Below are 2,738 nucleotides of genomic sequence, written 5' to 3' on the forward strand. Positions count from 1 at the left end.
AGGTGAATCGAATATCTGTGGCTAGGTTTGGGCTAAAAGGGCCACACGAGCGTGTGGGCCCATTTGGGCCGAGAATAGGCTTTAGGCCCATTCGTATTGTTATCCATGTTTAGAATACTTTAGTTTACCAATTACTGAAATGCCCTCGACTTGTAAAATTACCAAAGTACTCCCGATTTATGAATTACTGCTTTTACCCTCAATTTACGAATTACCAAAATACCCTTGGTTTATAAAATCACCAAAATACCCTCGGTTTGTAAAATTACTAAAATACCCTTTGTTTATAAAATTACCAAAATACCCATGGTTTGAAAAATTACTAAAATACCCTGTAGGGTAAAATTCTTGAAATACCCTTGTAGGGTAAAATTACCATTTTGCCCCTAGGGTGTTAAATGACTATTTTGCCCTCGTGGGCAAGTGACTGACTTGGACTGTGTGATATAGACAACTTTGGAGGAGCAATGAGGCTTGGAGTATCGACTTGGATAAGCTTGAATCGTATTATTGGACCCTGTGAAGGTAAGCAACTTATGGTCAATAAGGGTTCTTTGGTAGAATAAGGTAGGGTGGATTTTGAGTTTGTTAAGCATAACTTGTATGCTAAAAATGGTGATGAATAATTGTAGGACATCGTAAGGGATCTCAAGAGCGCCGTCGTGAAACGGTGTGTACCGAACACCCTTCTTTAGTTTAATTGACAAAAGTTTAAATGCCAAATTCCAAGCATTTCATAGGCTTGTGAGTATGCGAATGCTCTCAAGACATAGAGTAATTATTAGATCTAGCACCGCAAAGTGGTAAGTAAGTTTGTGTGACGTATCAACGTACTCCGAGAAAAGGGCCTCGATGGGCTAAAACTGGGCCCAATGGGCTTACGTCCCAATATGGGCAAGAGGTGGGCAAAGTAGCCTGTCAGTTAGATGGGAGAATCAAATTGCATAAAACCGATAAAAATTAACTGAATTAGCTTGTGTAGTAGCGTAGATCACGAAATTACCCTAAAGAGCAAAATTACTGAAATTACCCCTAAAGAGCAAAATTACCGAAATTACCCCTAAATAGCAAAATTACCAATATACCCCTAGGGTTTAAATTGGTTGAACTGCATGATTGATTACTACTGTATTTTGCATGATATGCATTTATTAATATCATTGCATGGGATTGGGGTATTAATGGAGGAAGTCTTGAAAGTGGTTCAACCACGTCTTGGAGGCTTTGCCTCAATCGATCGAATTTGAGTGCGTGCTGTTGCAACAATGGTGTGTAGGGTGGGTGGGTTGAGATATTCCCACATGGTGTGTAGGGTTGGTGCGGGCGGTGTAGCGGTTAGTGGGTTGAGTAGTCTCCCGGATGGGCTTGCATTCATTATTACTGTTGTTACTCATGTTATCGAATCGGGCCTATGGGCCACACTTGTTATGTTAAAAGGGCTAAGGCCTTGCTATCAGACTCTGAAAAGGGCTTGACCCATGTGTATCGTTATCTGAATAGGGCTTAGGCCCAATGGGCTCGAGCTGATTTGGGCTTTGGATGGGTTTCAGATATACCGAGTTTTCCCAAACTCACCCCCTTCCTCTTCCATCCTTGCAGGTGAGCCCTAGAATTGGTGGACTTGGAGCTGGGCGGGATTCAGAGTGGCCATGAAGATTGATTGACGATTTTAAATAAGTTTAGCCTTTAATTTGGATTATTTTATTTTTATTATGCTTAAAGTTGTAATAAGGCCGCTATTTTTAATTAATTTTATTTTGGGGATTATTAAACTGGCTAGCACTAGGGTTCGTTTTATAAAATCTACTTGTTTTTAAAAAGATCACGATGACGCGCAAAGTTTCCGCAAAGTAAATGTTTTCCCAAGAAAAATAAATAATTTAAGCAAACGTTTTGCAACCTTAATCATTTTCTTAAGATGGTCATAATCAAACGGTTTTCTCAAAATTATACAAGATGTTAGAGTGTGGCAATGGCGGTGTGCATGTCTAGGATTGGATCCGAAGAGAGCTTGGTACTTAAGCAAATCCGGCAGACTCACCTCCTCTTTTCCCGGTTTCCTACACGGTGCATGACTTCCATTCACTTTAACCTTCTTTTAAAAGTATCTTTACAACACCAACTCAGCTTTTCCAAACTAAGTGTTTTGAACGCACCAATGTGGCGCATCAGATCCGGTCATAACATCCAGGCCGGGTTTGGGGTGTTACATTTAGTGGTATCAGAGCCAGGTTACAACAACTCGGCTGTGGATAGGGTCCGAAAATCTTTAAAAAAAAAGTCTTTTCCTATAGGTTTTTCAAAAATGTTCAAAGTTTTTCTATTGAACGAGGTTAAATCAATAGTTTTAAAAAAAAAAAAGTGTTTTCAAATGAAATCTTTTTATTTTCGGTAAACAAAAACATGGGTTTTTATGGACTGATAAAGAAGTGGCACACTGAATCCCCGGCACCAAGTCTATAAGTATTTACATTCCTTATATTACATCGTATTAAGATATTATTGTAGATAGAATCTGAGACCATATCATGACATTATAACTAGGGCAACCCCAAAACTCTAGAATCTGAGATCGTAGCTAGGCTATGATTACGTGAAAATAGAAACTTGAAAATACTATCTCGCATAAGACATGTGAATAAATAGTAAAATTTTTGAGATCTTTGTAGTTAATTGATATGTGTACTTGGTAATGTAGAGTATTGATATGGATTTTGAGGGTAAGAAAAGTCGCCAAC

General features: G+C 38.7%; 1 long non-coding RNA gene across 1 annotated transcript; it reads left to right on the forward strand.

Annotated features, from left to right (window-relative positions):
* The first annotated feature begins 468 nt into the window (after positions 1-468).
* Positions 469-1,802, forward strand: LOC128295222 (uncharacterized). The gene is made up of 2 exons (XR_008285563.1): positions 469-525; positions 1,600-1,802. It is a non-coding gene; the product is annotated as an uncharacterized LOC128295222 (long non-coding RNA).
* Positions 1,803-2,738: the final 936 nt, after the last annotated feature.

The sequence above is a fragment of the Gossypium arboreum genome, chromosome 7, assembly GCF_025698485.1.
Source record: "Gossypium arboreum isolate Shixiya-1 chromosome 7, ASM2569848v2, whole genome shotgun sequence".
Lineage (NCBI taxonomy): Eukaryota > Viridiplantae > Streptophyta > Magnoliopsida > Malvales > Malvaceae > Gossypium > Gossypium arboreum.